The following is a 19,005-nucleotide window of genomic DNA, read 5'->3' on the forward strand; positions in this document are numbered from 1 at the left end:
TAAAATGCAGAAAGGCAGAAACATTAAATTTATTCTTTTTGGATCATAATTCAATAAAATTACATTCAAGAAAGGGCACTGAAAAGAGAGATTAAAAATTAACTGGAAACGAAATAATATCATCCTAAAGAATAAGTGGGTCAAAGTACAAATCATAGAAACAGTCAATAATTTCATTAAAGAGAATGACAATGGTTGGACAACATACCAGAATTCATGGGATGCACCCAAAGCAGTATTTAAGGGAAATATCATTTCCTAAATTCTTACAGCAACAACATAGGAAAAGAGCCAATCAATGAACTGGGAATATGAATTTTTTAAAAACACTAGAAAAAGGACAAATTAAACATCCCCAATTGAGTATCAAATTGGAAATCCTGAAAATCAAAGGTGAAACTAAGAAAACTATTTATGAAAAACACAATAAGATTGATCAGACATTGGTTAAACTGTTTTTTTTTGTTGTTGTTAAAGAAGAGCACATTATAACCATTATTAAATATCGTACTAGAAAACTTAGATTTAGCAATAAGAGAAGGAAAAAAAGAAAGGATTAGAATAGGGAGTGAAGAAACAAAACTAACACTCTTTGCAGATGATATGATGTTATACTTAGAGAATCCTAAAAAATAAACTAAAAAACTACTTGAAATAATTAAAAATTTTAGCATAGGATGTAAAATGAACCCAAATAATCATCAGCATTTCTATACATTATTTAAAAAGTCCAGCAGCAAGAGATAGAAATATAAGTTCCATTTAAAGTAACTGTAGACAACATAAAATATTTGGAAGTCTACTTGTCAAGACAAAACCAGAAAATATGGGAACACAATTACAAAATAATTTTCACACAAATAAAGTCAAATCTAAGTAATTGGAAAACTGTAACTTATTCATGTGTAGGCTGAGTTAATATAACAAAAATGATAATTCTACCTAAACTAATTTACTTATTTAGTACCATACCAATCAAACTACCAAAAATATTTTATAGAGCTAGAAAAAATAATAACAAAATTCATCTGGAAGAACAAAAGTTTCCGAGTATCAAAAGGGAAATAATGAAAAAGGAAGGTGACCTAGCCTTACCAGATCTTAAGTTATATTATAAAGCAATAATGTTCAAAACTACTTGGAACTGGCTAAGAAATAGAGCGGTGGATCAATGGAATAGGTTAGGTACAAAAGATATACTAGTCAATGGCTGTTTGATAAACCCAAAGACTCCAGCTTCTGGGATAAGAACTCATTATTTGACAAAATCTCTTGGGAAAACTGGAAAATAGCATGGAGAAACTTGTCATAGCCAACATCTTATACCATATATGAAGAGAAGGTCAAAATCAGTACATGATTTAGACATATCACGTGAGACTATAAACAAATTAGGAGGGTGAGGAATAGTTTACCTGTCAGATCTATGGAGAATGGAAGAGTTTATGACCAAAAAAGAGATAGAGAACATTATAAAATGCAAAATGGATAATTTTGATTATATTAAATTAAATTGTTTTTGCAAAAAAAAGAATAAAACCAAATATCCAGTATCAAAAATGAAAAGATGAAAGAAATGAACAAGAAATTAAAGCAATCATTAGGACATCTTTCCCCCCAATTATATGCCAATAAATCTAATAATCTGAGTGAAATGGATGAATGTTTACAAAAATATTAATTGCCTAGATTAAAAGATGAGAAAATAGAATGTCTAAATATCCCCATGTTAAAAAAAGGAAAAATTCCCACGGCCAGATGGGTTTTCAAGTGAATTCTGCCAAAAGAGCGTTCCTTATAATGATAAGTAGTATCTATCTAAAAACATTGGCGAGCAATATATGTAATGGGGATTAGTAGAATCCTTCCCAACATCAGGAGTGAAGCAAGAATGACTATTATCACCAATTATTTAATATTGTAGTAGAAATATTAGCTGTGGCAACAAGAGAAGAAAAAATATTGAAGGAATTAGAATAGGCAATCAAGAAACAAAATTACCACTCTCTGCAAATAATATGATGACCTATGACCTAGAGAACACTACAGAATCAACTAAAAAAACTACTTGAAATAATAACAACTTCAGCAAAGTTGCAGGATGTAAAATAAACCAACATAAATCATCAGCATTTCTATATATGACTAACAAAGCTCATCAGCAAGAGATAGATAAATTCCATTTAAGGTAATTATAAATAATTTAAAATGCTTGGGAATCTACCTGCCAAGACAAACCCAGGAACCATATGAACACAATTACAAAGCATTTTCCACACAAATAAAGTGTATAAACAACTGGAAAAATATAAATTGCTTATTAGTAGGCTTAGCCAATATGCTAAAAATGGCAAGTCTAATTAAACTAATTTACTTATTCAATGCCACACCAAACTACAAAAAAAATGGTAGAGCTAGAAAAAAGAACAACAAAATTCTTCTGAAAGAACAAAAGGCCAAGTATATCAAGGGAATTAATGAAAAGAAATTCAAAGGAAGGTGGATAGCAATACCAGATATCGAACTATACCATAAGGCAGTAATCATAGAAATTATCTGGTATTGCCTAAGAAATAGACTGGTGGATCACTAAAATAGAATAACTACATAAGACAGAGTAGTCAATGACTATAGTAACCTAGTTTTTGAATAACCCAAAGACCAGAGCCTCTGCAATAAGAATTCACTATTTGACAACTGCTAGGAAAAGTGGAAAACAATAGCACAAACTTGGTACTGACTAACATCTTACACTGCATACCAAGATAAGGGAAAAATGGACACATGATTTAGACATAAATCATGATATGGTAAGCAAATTAGAAGAAAAAAGAATAGTCTACCTGTCACATCTATTGAAGAATTTATGACCAAACAAGAGATAGAGAGCATTGCAAAATGTAAGATAGATCATTTTTATTATATTAAATTGTAAAGTTTTTGCACAACCAAACCAATTCAACAAAGATTAGAAGGAAAACAAAAAGTTGGGAAACAATATTTGCAGCAAGTATCTCTGATAAAGGCCTCATTTTTCAGATATATATAGAACCGAGTCAAATTTATAAGAATACAAGCCATTCCTTAAATGATAAATGGTCAAAGGATATGAACAGGCAGTTTTTGGATGAAGAAATCAAATCTAACTATGAAGAAGTGTTCTAAATCACTTTGGATTAGAGAAATGAAAATTAAAACAACTCTGAGGCACCACCCCACACCTATCAGATTGGCCAATATGACAAAAAGGAAATGATAGATGTTAAAGAAGATTTGGGAAAATTGGAACACTATACACTGTAGGAGTTCTGAACTGATCCAATCATCCCAGAGAGCAATTGGGAAATATGTTCACAGGGCAACTAAGCTGTCCATACCCTTTGATTTATCAACACCACTATTAGGTCTATATCCAAAAAATATCATAAAAAGGCAGAAGGACTTATATGTGCAAAAAAGCATAGCAGTCTTTTTCATGGTGACAAAATATTGGAAATTGAGGGGATGTCCATCAATTGGGAAATGGATGAACAAGGTGTGATATATGAATGCCATAGAATACTATTGTTTAATAATAAATGATCAGAAGATTTCAGAAAAACCTGGAAAGACTTGAATGAACTGATGCAAAGTGAAATGAACAGAACCAGGCAAACTTTGTACACAGTAACAGTGACATTGTGTGATGATCAATTTTTGAATGACAGCTGTTCTCAGCAATACAAAGATCTAAGACAATTGCAAAGGAATTATGATTGAAAACGTTATCCACATTCAGATAAAGAAATCATAGACTGAAATCAGATCAAAGTATATTATTTTTTTAATACCTGATCTTTTTCGTTCTCTTATTTGATTTTATGTCCTCTTTACCATTTTTCATTCCAGCTGGTACAATCCATCCTTATAACCTCACCATTGTATAATGTGAAAGTATTTACAGATCCTATACTTGATTATAAGATGCCATGGGGGGGGAGGGAAAGGAGGGGGACAAAATGTGAAATTCAAGGAATTGTGGAATTGAATCCTGTAAACTAAAAGGAAACAAACAAATTAATAAATTAAAAATTGAATTAAAAAAAGTATATTATTTTCACCTTGTCTTTTTCACATTTTTCTTTCTTTCTGTTTCTTTTTTTCATACCTGTGACTAATATGGAAATATTTTCTCTGAATGCACAGATATAAACTATATCAAATTGCTTACCAATTTTGGAAGAGAGGAGGGGGAGGTGGGAGAAAAATTTGAAATTGAAAATCTTTTAAAAATGAATGCTAAAATTGTTTACATATAATTGGAACAATACTATTAAATATGTGTGTGATATTGATAAGAACATGCTCTCTGTAAAGTAGGAATAATTGTTTTCTAAAACACTTTAATATTATTCACAGTATTATGCACAGCCATGTCCTCTTGAATGTATGTTTCTGTTAAAAAAAAAGGGGGGGGAGGTTTCTTAGGCATGATAATGCAGGAAATTGTGGGGCTTTTTGTTTGTTTTTAACAGAAACACATTCAGGAGATCATGGCTTTGTATAATACCAGAAAATTACTATGAAATCTATGGTTAGCCTTGTTTAGGGAACTCTAAAAAAGGCTTTAAAATTCCTGCAGGCAAAAAATTTCAACAAATCAGATAATAAGAATCCACAGGTCTCTAATGCTTTATATTTGACAGAACACTTTATCTATGTAAGACCTTTCTGGTAGGGTTCCACCAGAATCTGTCAAGGTTTGCATTCCAGGAAGGTTCTGTCTGTCCCAGGAAGCCAGAGGATTAATGGAAAGGTGAGGACTGGGTTAGATTAGCATTTTTTATCTCTAGAAATTTGGTAGGGGAGGTTTGGTGTCTTACCTTGGGTGATAGGCACTGAGAATATTTGTTGTTAATATATTTTCCTGATTTACCTTACTTTTCAACTTTAATTAAATTGTCCAAGTTAGATAACACATGTAAAATGCTTTGCAAAGCTTACAAACATTTTAGGCCTTATCATCCTCATTATTGTTTTATGCATTTTCACTACTGCTATGTTATACCACATAAGGGGACTTGAGGGTTGTGAACATTAGTTTGAGCAGATTGAACAAACACAAACCAGGATTTAAAATCTTGGCAGTACCTGGGGGTCATTACACTAACAACAACCACATGAGATCAGTATGTTAGATATAAAATATGTGAGCAAACACAGCAGACAAGAAAGTGTACTTTTAAATATATATATATATGTGTGTATACACACACACACACACACACACACACACACACACATATATATATATATATTTTTTTCTGTCTTAGATATACAATTGCAGCCTCAGTGTCCACAGGCTCAATTTGCTTCACCTGAATAACTACCATAACTTTTCTTAAAAATAAAATAAATGTTATTATAGTGTGTAAAATAGAAGTGCCGCTTACATAGTGCTGGTAGCTATGCTTTTATGAGAGGCCTTCAGACTCAGTGTGCACATACAATATAATCAGATCATTATACCCTTGGTGACCCAATTTGTATGGCAAAAGAGGCAGAGTTTTATTTTGTTTGTTTTATTGTTCAGCCTTAATAACACGAGGTAACATATACAGTCTCAGTCTTTGTAGTGTTTTGTTTGCAATTCCCTATCCTCTCCATAAATAGACTCTGAGGTACATAAGGCTTGTGTTGTGCTCTTTGACACATATTGCAAAATGACTTCATACCATAGCAGGCCAAGTCAAGGTACCTTGGCTGTCTAGAAATTTTTCTCAATGACCTCTCTACCCTCTACCTACAATATAAAAGGTCTAAATCTTATTAAAAGGATATTAAGTTAATACCATCTCCTGCACAGAAGGTGCCTCTTTTAATATCAATTGTATGTCTGAAACAGAAAATATGGATCCAAGTCTACATCTTTTAATTTTAATGGATAGTAGATAACTGGAGGCTTTGGGCTGTCTAATACTTTCCTCCAAGCTTTTTAGCAAATTTCTTATATAGCTGTAATAAGCATTTAGAAGATGAGGTAACCACCAAGAATAGCTGCTTTATTTTAAAAGCTCACTGTTAAGGTGCTTTTGCTAATCTGACATCAGGGAAAACTAAAGTTTGAATTTCATGCTTTGGCAAGCAGTATGAATTGCTGCCTGGAAATTCAGAGCCAGCTCTCAAACTGATACTAAAAGTAGGTATGTAGAGTAAAAACATGGAACAGAACCGTCAGTCCCAAGCAATAACTTCCACAATTAGGTCTTCAATGAATTATCCTGACTACATCTGTTAGGGATGGTAAATATATTGGAAGAGAAAAGTACAATAGTTGTTTCATGAGTAAAGCCACACAAGCACATTCCAATATGCTAAAAGGATTGATCAAAGTCATCAAGCAAAATTTAAGGGCCAGATGATCAACTTACCACTTGTTTATAAATTCTGAGAAAAGCTGGGGTGACATTTCTACAAATCTTTTTTCATTTTTGTTATCCCTTTCACTTCCTGGTTCTGGACAGAATGCTACCAGCACCACTAGGAAAGCTCTTTGTAGACTTTTTAGCTTTGCTTCAAAGTAAACTTCAGTGATTCAGATCTTTTGGGAAACATTTCTGGACTAAATATCATTTAACATATACCCAGCACCACTACTACTAATAACATTACTGATATTTACGTAACAGTTTAAGGTTTGCAAAGCATTAGACTTTCTTCATTGCATCTTATCTTCACAATTCTTTTAGGTAAGTACTGCAATCCTATCTTAAAGATCATAAAATGGATTCTCTAACAGGTTGTGACTTGCCCATGGCCACATAGCAAATGTTAGAAAAGAGATTTGAACTCATGTTTCTTAAAACTCTAGTTTTAGAAATCTTAAATCTTAGAATTTAGAAATCTTAAACTACAAAACACTATCTCCAATATTAATAAATACTCTAATGATCCAATGTTCCTCTTATGATAGCATCTCTATGATTCTTCTCCTTGAAAGATGCACATTACAACACATCTACGTGTACCTATCAGGAAGCTGAAAAGGATCTTTAAGACTATCAAATCCAACCTTCTTATTTTGCTGATGAGGAAAGTAAGACTCAGAGAATTTAAATGACTTCCCCAGGTAACATGATCTTTAAGTTGGACACTGGTAAGTTGACTCCAAATCTAGAACTCTTTCTTACTGAAGCAATTGAGAAACAATATGGCAGAGAGGATGGACTTTGGAGTCAGGAGAAATTACATTCAGGTCCTGTCTCTTGCCTATATTGGCTATGTGATCATGAACAAGTCATTTAACCTTTCAGCATTCAAGGCAACTCTCTAAGATTCCAAGTTACATAAGAGTTCATGATTTGCACCAATGGAGTTGGTGCACACACTAGAAGTTCCCCACATCAGTGAAGTCACAGGTCTGGATGAATACAAAATGCAATGAATGCTGTATCAATGAATACAAGAATATACGTGTATATGGAAATTGTTGGGAAAAGCCCTAAGTTAGATGTGGCTTCATTTTGTGATATGAAGTCAATTTTGCCACTTTTTTTTTGGGGGGGGGTGGTAGTACTATTTCTCTGTCAATCAAGTATTAGATTTCATGTCTGACACATAAAATTTATACTCTTTTTATGTTTTTAATTGCATTTTTAAAGAATGAATATTCTTCTGAGGGAATATTAAGTTGTATTTTTAAGAAGCACATATCAAAAACTGTTAAAAATATAGCAACAATTATTTGTGTGAGGAAGACAAGTATTTCAAGGATTGTTGAAACCCACAGCCAATCAGCATAAGTTGAGCCAAAGTACAAAGAAAAGTACAACTGAAACTGGAATAAAAATTCCAAGAACTGAGACATTAATGTTGAAAAAGAGTCTAATGAATTCTCAGGAAACAAGAAGAGACCTCCACAGGGAACTACCAGTGGGAGAAGTTGCTATCGATAACTTTAAAGTGATATTTAGATTTCTTGATATTAGAAGAATAATGAAAAAATAATTTTTTTTAAAGTTGCTGTCATTATGAAGAAAAAACAATTGCCACAGGCAAGACAATATAAAGACTAGAGGATGAAGGTCGAAACAAAGGACATTTTTACTAAGAGACTTCATGTTTTCATACAAGACTGTATCACACCATTCTAAGGAGCCAGGTGTGCCTTTATATAATATCTGATCATCTTTAGTCATCTTTAAAGAATTTACCCAAAAATGTTTCAGAAAATATTTACCTCCAGAATGTCTGAAAGTCTTCTCCTCATTGAGGATATTATCAACTCTGATAAATATATTGATTTACTGAAAAGTAGAATTGTTCTATAATTACAGAAATCCACAAATGGAGATAGAATGAGGTTACACCATTTCATAAAAAGGTTAGGAAATTTAGTAAAGAGATGAAGATAAGAGTGCTTCAATAGACTGGGAACTTAACTGCTTTAAATCCCATTGAAAACCTATGGGTTCAAGTCAACCTACATGTAGGAGTAAACAGTAAACTGCTGCAATTGTCCCATACTCACCTCCAAACAATCATAAAATAGAGCCCCCAAACAAATCCTGGAACAGCAGAATGAACAACAAGACAGAATGAAACAAACTTTTAGCCCAATAAACTTGGAATATCAGCAAGAAAGTCCCATCTTACTTGGGTAAAAGGAGAATGTAGCCCAGGATGGGAAGTGTCCCAGCAAGTTAGCAGCAAGTCCCACATCAGCAAACCAGCAGGAGATCCTGTGTCCCATTGTGGGGGAGCAAGCAAACATCAATAACAGTACCCCCACATGTCTTAGTTTAGCCAGGGGAATCAGCATATGTTTCAGTACAGCCTCAGGCAAACAGCCTCCATAGGCCTGACCTCATCTCCTATAGTTATAGCCACTGAGAAACACAGAATCACCCAACCAGGCCTCAGCACATTCCAGGCACCAATGCTAAGACCCCAGTTCAGTACCAGGTAAGCTCCCAGAACACCATGGCCTCCAGCAACAACAACCAACCCCCACATCATCCCCAAAATGCAGCACCAGATATGAGCATCCTCCATGGGCCTCAGGGCAACATCAGTACAGCACCAGGTAAACAGCCAAGGCCTGCAACCCCTAGCACAAGAAGCCAGAGACAGTATCCCTGCCAACTTGGGAGCAGAGTTTGAATTCAAAAGAAAAGAAAAAGTCAAAAAAGGAGAGGGGGAGAGATTGGCATAAAACAACAACAAAAAAAATCTGACCATAGAAAGCTATTATAGTGACAGGGAAGATCAAGCCACAAACTCAGAAGAGGACAACAGTGTTGAAATATGTATGGGCAAAACCCTAAAGCAAAATGAGAAGTGGTGTCAAAGCCAGAAAGATCTTATGGAAGAGCTCAAAAGAGAGCTTAAAAATCATATAAAAGACATAGAAGAAAAATTGGGAAAAGAAATGAGAGTGATGCAGAGGAAATCATGGGGGTAAAAACAGTCAGCAGCCTGGAAAACTGCTTGAAAAGTAGAATTGGTCAAATGGAAAAGGAGATATAAATCTTCACTGAAAAAACATCTTAAAGGATATAATTGGTGAAATGGAAAAGTATAAAAGTTAATAGAGGAAAACAATATCTTAAAAGTTAAAATTGAGCAAGTGGAAGCAAATGACTTTGTGAGACATCATGAATAAATCAAACAAATTAAAAAGAATGAAAAAATAGAAGAAAGCGTAAAATATCTCTTGGGTAAAAACAGCTGACTTGGAAAACAGATCCAGGAGAGACAATGTCAGAATCATTGGACTACCTGAAAGCCTACTCAAAAGGAGGACCTGGACAACATCTTTCAAGAAATTATCAAGGAAAACTACCTTGAGGTCCTAGAACCAGAGGGCAAAATAGGAAATGAAAGAAGCAACTGATCACCTCAGCAAAAAGATCTCAAAATAAAAACTCCAAGGAATGTTATAGTCAAATTTCAGGACTATCAGGTGAAGGAAAAAATACTACAAGTGACCAGAAAGAAACAGGAAGGTATCAATAAGTCACAATCAGGATCACACAAGACTTGGCAGTTGTAACATTAAAGTGTCAGAGGTCATAGAACATGATATTCTGGAGGGCAAAGGAGCTAGGATTACAACCAGGAATCATCCACCTGGAAAAATTAGGCATAATACATGAAGGGAAAAATGGCCAGTCAATGAAAAAGAAGGATTTCAAGCCTTCATAAGGAGAAGACTAGAACTAAACCAAAAATTTTGACCTGCATTATCAAAATGCAAAAGAAGCATAAACAGGTAAAAGGGAAAATAAAATATAAGGGATTCAATAGAGCTAAACTATTTACATCTCTACATGGGAAGATGATACTTGTAACTTAAAAATTGTATAACTAATGGTACAGATAAAAGGAATAGACAGAGGATATGAGTATAAGTTGAATTTGAGGCAATGCCATAAAAAAATAAGGAATGAGAAAAAGGAATACAAGGGATGCAGAAGGAAGGGAGAGGCACAATGGGGTAAATTATCTCACATGAAGAGTCAAGGAAGACCTAATATAGTGGAGAGGAAGATGGGAGGGTGGGAGATGGGCATCACTTGAATCCTACTCACATCAATATTGGCTCAAAGAGGGAATAATATACACAAGCAGTTGAATATATAAACCTCTCTTACCCTACAGTGAAGTTGGAGGGGAGGAGACTAAGTAAAGTGGGGTGGGGAGAGACACTGACCTGAGAACAAGCAGACCAGGGGAAGTAGTAGACAGAAACAAAACACTGATGAGGTGAAAAAGGGTGAAAAGTGAGAGAAGACAAACAAGGAGAAGAAAAGGATGGAGGGAAGTACACAGGCAGTAATAATAACTGTGAATGTAAATGGAACGAACTCTCCCATGGAATAGAAGCAGATACCAGAGGAGATGAAAAAAAATTAGGATCCTATAATATGTTGCTTATAAGAAACACTCTTGAAGCAGAGACACATGAAGAATAAAGGTAAACAGATGGAGCAGAATCTATTATGCTTCAGATGAAGCAAAAAAGAACCGGTGTAGAAATACTAATCTTAGGGGAGGTATAAGAAAAAATAAACAGGTCCAGGCAGCTCTGGCTCTCACCACTTCCAATCCATGTAAAAGGGAACTCTGAACAAACTTTGGAGCTAAAGAACCTAGAAAATGACACAGAGAAGTTAACCTCCCACTGAGGACAGCCTGGCAGGCCGGTAGGAATTGGCCAGCACAGTGCTGTGGGAGCTGAGCCCAGCTCCACGCCAAGGTTTTAGCCCCAGGGCGGGCCTGACCAGCCCCTGGCTGGAGGGACTCCAGATTACCAGCAGCCCTGGAGATCCAGAATTATCAACACATAGATGCTAAGGACAAAGTGAGAGGTCAGTGCAGTGTGGGCTTTGGGACCCAGTAGCTGGGAGTGCATCAGCATTTGCCTCCAGGGTAAGAAGCAGCTGAGGGGCCACTGCCAAGTGGCAGCTTCAGCTCCTGGCCTGCAGAGTGTAGGGGTACAAAGCAACCAATCTAACGAGTAATCACTCTTGTTTTAACCTGCTTGGATCTGGACTGCAGTCTAGGGTGGAAGTCTTGGGGTGTGTGACCAGCTTGCCAGAGCATGTGGAGGCTTCAGAGAGGACACCTAACTAATACCTCTGGCAGCTGAGAAAACCCCAGCGTTTGGGACGAAAGCTCCCCTGTCTGGTAGTAGAGTCCTACTGTGGAAAAAAAGCCCAAAAGTCAAGTAATTGAGTGGCAACATGAACAGGCAAAGGAAGAAAAGAAAACAGAAGAATCCAACACTAGACTCCTATTTTGGAAACAAAAAGGATCAAAGCATGGAACAGGAGTAAGACAGTGAAGTCAGAACTCCTGCATCAAAAGCTTCAAAGGAAAATACAAACTGGCTACAGGCCATAGAAGACCTTAAGAAGAAGATAAGAGAAGTGGACAAAAAATTGGGAAGAGAAATGAGAATGATGTAAGAAAATTATGAAATGAGTCAACAGCCTGACTGAGGAAAATAAAACCTTAAAAAATAGACTAACTCAAATGGCAAAAGAAGGTCAAAAAGCATTGAGAAGAAGAATGCCTTAAAAAGCCGAATTTGCCAGGTAGAAAAAAAATCTCAAAAGGTCACTGAGGAGAATCATTCCTTCAGAATCAGATTGGAGCAAATGGAAGCTAGTGACTTTATGAGAAATCAAGATACTTTTAAACAGATCCAAACAAATGAAAGAATAGAAGGAAATGTTAAATATCTCATTGTAAAAGCCACTGACCTGGAAAATAGATCCAGTTGGACTACCTGAAAACCATGATCAAAGAAAGAACCTAGAAATCATCCTCCAAGAAATTCTCAAGGAAAACTGCCCTGATGCTTTAGAGCCAAAGGGCAAAATAGAGGTGGAAAGAATCTACAGATCACCTCCAGAAAAGGTCCCCAAAAGAAAACTCTTAGGAATATTACAGCCAGGTTCCAAATTTCCCAGATCAAGGAGAGAATATTACAAGCAGCCAGGAAGAAACAATTTGAATATTGTGGAAACACAATCAGAATTAACTCAGGATCTGGCAGCTTCTACACCGAGGGATCAAATGGTTTGGAATACGATATTCTGGAGGTCAAAGGAGCTGGTATTAAAACCAAGAATCACCTACCCAGAAAACTGAGTATCATGTTTCGGGGGAAAATATGGTCATTCAGTGGAATAGAGGATATTCAAGCATTCTTGATGAAAAAACCAAAGTTGAATAGAAAATTTGACATTTAGATACAAGAAGCAAGAGAAGCATGAAAAGGTAAACAGGGAAATGAAATCATAAGGAACTTTTCAAAGTTGAACTATTAACATTCATACATGGAAAAACGATAATTGTAACTGATGAAACTTTTCTCAGTATGAAAATATTTGAAGGGAATATATATATATATATATATATATATATGTATGTATGTATGTATGTCTATCTCAGAGAGTATGAATACATATGTGAATATGTCTATATATGTTTACAGGTATACATAGATAGAGGGCACAGGACCAATTCAATAGGAAGGGATGATACTTAAAAGGTGGAATCAAGAGGTGAGAGAGAAATATTATGAGAGGAGATGGGGAGAGACAGAATGGGGCAAACTCTCTCATGTAGAAGAGACAGGGGAAAATGTTTACAATGGAGGGGAAGAATAGGAAGGCAAAAGGGAATAGATCAACCTTATTCTCATTGAATTTGGCTTGGGGTGGGAATGATATAGACATTAAATAGGGTATCTCACCCTACAGGAGAGTAGGGGGGGAAGGGGATGAGAGGGGAGATGATGGAAGGGAAGGCAGGCTGGGGGTGAGAGAAGTTGGAAGCACCTACTTTTGAAAAGGGACAGGATCAAAGTAGAGAATAGAACAAGTGGGAAGTGTGATAGGAGGGAGGGAAATATAGTCAGTCTTTTACAATATATCTACTATGTTAATGTTTTGCATTAGCTACACATGTACAACCTATACTGAACTGCTTATCTTCCCAGTAAGGGTGGGTGACTAGGGAGGAAGGGAATGAATCTGGAATTGAAAGTTTTAAAATCAAATCAAATATATATAATACTATTTTGCATGTAATTGGGGAATAAGATATACAGGCACTGGGGCATGGAGATCCACCATGCCCTACTGGAAAAGTCGAAGGGGGTATGGGAGAAGATATGGAAGAGAGCAGATTGGAGGAGGGTATATCCTGTTGGACTGCTATTTGGGGGTGGTAGGTAGGGGAAAAATGGGAAGAAAATTTGTAACTTAAAATCTGGCGGAAATGAATGCTGTAAATCAGAAGTTAATAAACCATTTGAAAAATGAAAAAAAAATAAATATAATTAAAAGGGATAAGGAACAAAACTACATCTTGCTAAATGGTACTACAGACATGAAACAATTAGATTAGAAGAGCATGGAATCGGCTACCTGTCAGATATATGGGGAAGAAAAGCACTCATGTACTCAAAAGAGAGCGAGTGTGTTACAAAATGTAGAATACCTAATTTTGATTATATTAAATTGAAAATATTTTGTACAAAGTCAATGTAACAAAGATTAGAAGGAAAGCAGAAAAAACTGTCTCTGATAATGGCCTCATTTCTGAAATATATAGAGAACAGACTCTAATTTATAAAAATACAAGCCATTCCACAATTAATAAATGGTCACAGGATATGAATAGGTAGGTTTCATGTGATCAAAACAAAGTTATCTATAGGCATATGAAAAAATTTTCTAAATCACTTTTGATTAGAGAAATACAAATTAGAACAACTCTGAGATACCACTCAACACCTGATTGGCAAATATGAGAAAAAAGGAAAATGATAAATATTGGAGAGGGTGTGAGAAAATCAGAAAACTAATGCATTGTTGGTGGGATTGTGATCTGATCCCACCTCTCTGGAGAATTATTTGGTACTATGCTCAAAGGGTAACCAAAATGTGTGTACCCTTTGATCCAGAAAAGCCACTACTAGGTTTGTATCCCAAAGAGTTCATAAAAAGGGAAATGTACTGACATGTGTTAAAATATTTATAACTGCCATTTTTGTGGTGGCAATATATTGGAAATTGAGGGAATGCTCATCAGTTTGGGAATGACTGAACAAGCTGTGGAATATAAATGTAATGGAATACTGTTGTGTAATAAGAAATGATGAACAAGTTTCAGAAAAACCTGGAAAGTCTTGTACAAACTGATACAAAGTAAAATGGGCAAAACCATGAAACTATTGCACACAGTATCAGCAACACTGTGTGATGATCAGCTATGAATGACACAGCTCTTCTCAGCAAAACAACTACCTAAGACAAATACAAAGGACTCACAAAGGAAAATGCTGTCCATATCCTGGTAAATAACTGAGGGACTCAGAATGCAGTTCAAAGCACATTTTTATCACTTACTTTATTCTTTCCCATGATTTTATTTCCTTTTGATCTGTTTCATCTTCCCCAACTGTTACAAATATGGAAATATGTTTTAAATTACAGTACATTTATAAACCATATTAAACTGCCTACCATTTTATGAAGAGTGGAGGGAGGGAGAAAAATTTGAGACTCAAATTTTGTAAAAATTAATGCTAAAATTTTTTCTTAATATGTAATTGGGGGAAAATAAAATGCTATTTAAATAAAGTACTATAAAAAAAGAAAAAAAGGGAAAAAAGAAAATCTATGGGGTCAAGACTTGGAAAAATAACAGAGTAGGCAAAAGCAGTACAACCCATCTCTCTCCCACTATGTGGTTCTAAAGCTTCAGAACCTTCCAGTTATCTGAAAAAGACTAAGTTAATGAATTGTTGTCCCTTCTACCCGAAGAGTTCAAAATGGCAGCACTATGTCAGGGACAATGTACATTGTGTCCAACTATGGCTGATCAGACTAATATGAACTTGAAAGGCTCTACCACAGGTTGGGCCCAAATAGTTTTCATAATACATCTCATGTTTCTTTTGATCTACTGCAATTCTGCTTTGCTCATGGTGTACAGTGACTTCTTCTCTTCTTTCTTTTCCTTTTTTTTTTTTAATCTCCATGTGAGCACTTGCCTTGTGGGTTCTCTGGAGAAATCATCAGGATCATATGTCAGTTTCACAATGGCATGTTTGCATGGGTTCTGGATAATTGATGATCTTGTGCCAATGGAGTGAAAGAGGGCTATGTGCTTGTTCCCATGCTTTTTAGCATGTTTTCAGTGATATTGTTAGGGGCCTTCAAGGAGGACAAAAAGGACACTGACTAAGAAATAGAGTGGTGGATTAGTGGTATAGATTAGGCACACAATACATTGTGGTAAATGACCTATTAAATAATATAGTATTTTTTAAAAGCCCAAGATCCAAGGTTTTAGGGGGGAAAACCCTTTTTGGCAAAAACTTCTGAGAAAACAGTATGACAGAAACTAGGTACAGACCAACATCTCATACCTTGATAAGGTCAAAATGAGTATATGATTTAGACACAAAGAGTGATACCATAAGCAAATTAGGAGATCATGGAATAATTTACTTGTCAGTACTATGGATAAGGGAAGAGAATTTAGGGCCAAATAGGATATAGTAAACATTACAAAATATAAAATACATAATTTTGATTATATAAAATTAAAAAGTTTTTGTACAAACAAAACCAAGGCAACCAAAATTAGAAGGAAAGCAGAAAACTGATGAAAGCCTTATCTCTCAAATATATAGAGAAATAAGTCAAATTTAAAAGAATACATGCCATTTCCCAATTGATAAGTGGTTACAAGTTATGAACACACAGTTTTCAGACAAAGAAATCAAAGCTATCTGTAATCATATGAAAAAATGTTCTAAATCATTATTGATTAGACAAATGCAAATTAAAACAACTCTGAGGTATCATTTAATAATCATCAGATTGACTAATATGACACAAAAGAAAAATGACAAATGTTAGAGGTGATGTGGGAAAAATGGTGCACTAATGCATTGTTGGTGGAGTTGTGAATTGATCCCACAATTCTTCAGAGCAATTTGGAGCTATGCCCAAAGGCATACTCTTACATATACTGAGCATACCCTTGATCCAGCAATACCACTACTGGGTCTGTATCCCATAGAGACTTTTTAAAAAGGGAGAAGAATATATTTGTACAAAAATATTTATAGCAACTCTTTTGGTGGTGGCTTAAAATGAAAAGTTGAAAGGTTGTTCATCAATTTTGAAATGGCTGAATAAGTTTATGGTATGTTATGATTACCATAGAATATTATAGTGCTATTATGACAAGCAGGATGATTTCTGAAAAACCTGGAAAGACTTACATGAACTGATAGAGTGAAGTAAGCAGAACCAGGAGAACACTGTATACAGGAAAAGCAGTATTGTATAATGAACAACTGTGAATGACTTAGCTATCTTCAGCAATGAAATGATCCAAGATAATCCCAAAGGACTCATGATGAAAAATGCTATCTGCCTTCAGAGAAAGAACTGATTCTGTTTGAATACAGACTGAAGCATACTATTTTTCACTTTCTTCCATTCTTTCTTTTCTGTTTGAGTTTTCTTTTACAAAATGACTAATATGGAGCCCTAACACAAAGTGCCAATTCAGGAAATATGTTAGGAAGAGAGAATAAATAAGACACCAAGGATAAAGACCCATTATGGAATTAAGGATGCTCAAGAAATAAACCCAGAAGAAAATAATAACTCCACAACATTTAGAAGCAAAGCTTCAGATAGCCATGAGGTCAGTTGGAACTTTTGGGTGAAATGAAAAAAGTGATGGAAAATTTAAAATGATATTATAAATAAAATTTAAATGGTAGGAAAATACTAGAAAAGAAATAAAAATTTTGAAAGAAAGATTAAAGAGAGGTGACACAAATTTTTACCTGAACAATAAACTCCCTGGGAATTGGAATAGATCAAAAAGACATTAATAACTCCATGAGACAACAAGGAATATATTTTTAAATTAAGAATCAAAAGACTAGAAAAATAGAAGAAAACCTAAGGTATTTTTCTAACTTCTGAAAAAACTGACATGCAGAATAGGTCAAGAAAATATAATTTAAGAACCATGACAAAAAGAAGATCCTGGATAACATTTCAAAATATCATGGAACATAATCACACATATCTATTAGAAGAGGGAGGAAAATGGAAATAGACAACAATTCTCCATATTGTATCCTAAAAGAAACTCCAAAATGAAAACTCCTAATAACTTCATAGTCAAAGTCCAGAGCTTCCAGATTAAAGAAAAAAAATACTGCAAGCAGTCAGGAAAAAAAATAAGTTCAAGTACTAAAGAGCCACAGTCAGGTTCACACAAGATTTGGCAAATATTCTGTGAAAGAGATATGATACTAAAAATGCTTGAAATATGATACTAAAAAATGCTAAAAATATATATACATAAAATCAAGAACAACTTACTCAGAAAATTAAGTATAATCCTACAGTTGAAAGTGTATCCTTAATTTGACATATTCCTAATGAAAAGATAAAAGCTAAGTAGAACCTTTAAAATGAACACAAAATCAAAAGATACATTAAAAGCAAACATGAATTGAACCATCAGAAGGAAAATATAAAAATGAAATGTTACATTCATTGTATTTGGGACATGTTACAAATATTTTCTCCAATCCCTAATGTCATCAGGGGTTATAGAGAGGGTTAAGCTTGAAGAGGGTGTTTTATTATAATTTGATTATCTTAATGAAATAAAAGAAATTAATGAGAAAAGGGATTTCTTGGGTAGAGCGGGGGAATTTACTGTAATTGGGATGCATAAGTAGAAAACTATACAAACAAGAAAAAAGAGATTGGGGAGAACTAGTGTCACTCAAATTTTTCATCAAAACTACTCAAATGTGGGTAGAAATTGACAAGAGTGTGGTTTAGAAATACATTCAACTAAACAGGGAAACTGGAGCAAATAGGGAAAAAAGAGAAGAAATTAAGAGTGCCTACTTAAATTAAGAACCAAAAGACTGGAAAATAGCAAATCTAAGGTATTAGGGAGGAATTAGTCATAAGAAAAACAAACTCGTATTTCAGAGAGTAAATCATGAAGGGAGGTTTTAAAAGAAAAGAAGGGATCAGAACATATATAAATAAAATTTGTGAGAAAAAGGGCCTTTCCCAAATGATATGTAGTCATATGACAAAAATGCTTCAAATAATTATTTATTAATGAAAGGAATTTTAATAAAAGTAACCTTGAGTTTCCACTTCACACCATAAGATAAGCAGAGATTTAAAAAATGAAAAATAACTAATATTAGAAGGACTGTGAGAAAACAGGAACATTAATACATAGTTGTTGGAACTATGTCCCCAAAGTCGTTAAACTATGTATAATCTTTGACTCAGAAGCACAGTAATTCCACCATAGGGCACATAACAAAAATAAATCAAAGAAAGAGGAAAAGGACCAGTATGGACTATTTATCTATAGTATGCTTAATATGTACTTTTGTGTCCTTTTACGCTGAAGAAGACAGGATATATTTCAAAA

The sequence above is a fragment of the Petaurus breviceps genome, unplaced genomic scaffold, assembly GCF_028583685.1.
Source record: "Petaurus breviceps papuanus isolate PSGF00001 unplaced genomic scaffold, PetGlider_PUasm1.0 221, whole genome shotgun sequence".
In the NCBI taxonomy this organism is placed as follows: domain Eukaryota; kingdom Metazoa; phylum Chordata; class Mammalia; order Diprotodontia; family Petauridae; genus Petaurus; species Petaurus breviceps.